Below are 330 nucleotides of genomic sequence, written 5' to 3' on the forward strand. Positions count from 1 at the left end.
TTTTTGCCGTTGCTATTGTTGTTGCCGTTGTTGAGCGAAATATGAGTGTTGTTGTTGCAGTTGCAGATGTTGTTGTTGTTGCTGTTAGTGATTGTTGTTAATTGCCGGGCACTTATTTGTTTGTTAATTTGTTGGTTTTAATCGTATTATTGTTGCTCATACAAGCATTCCTTTTAGTCGCGCACATTTTGTTGCAATTTATTGCGCTAAACACATTGGCTTTAATAAAGAACAAAAAGTTCGTATACACTATTTATGTATATAGGTATTGTATTTGCAAATTAATTTTGGAGCATTTAACGAATGTACACAAACACACAACACATAGAA

Source organism: Scaptodrosophila lebanonensis, unplaced genomic scaffold (genome assembly GCF_003285725.1).
Source record: "Scaptodrosophila lebanonensis strain 11010-0011.00,11010-0021.00 unplaced genomic scaffold, SlebRS2 tig00001415-arrow-pilon, whole genome shotgun sequence".
Taxonomy (NCBI): Eukaryota; Metazoa; Arthropoda; class Insecta; order Diptera; family Drosophilidae; genus Scaptodrosophila; species Scaptodrosophila lebanonensis.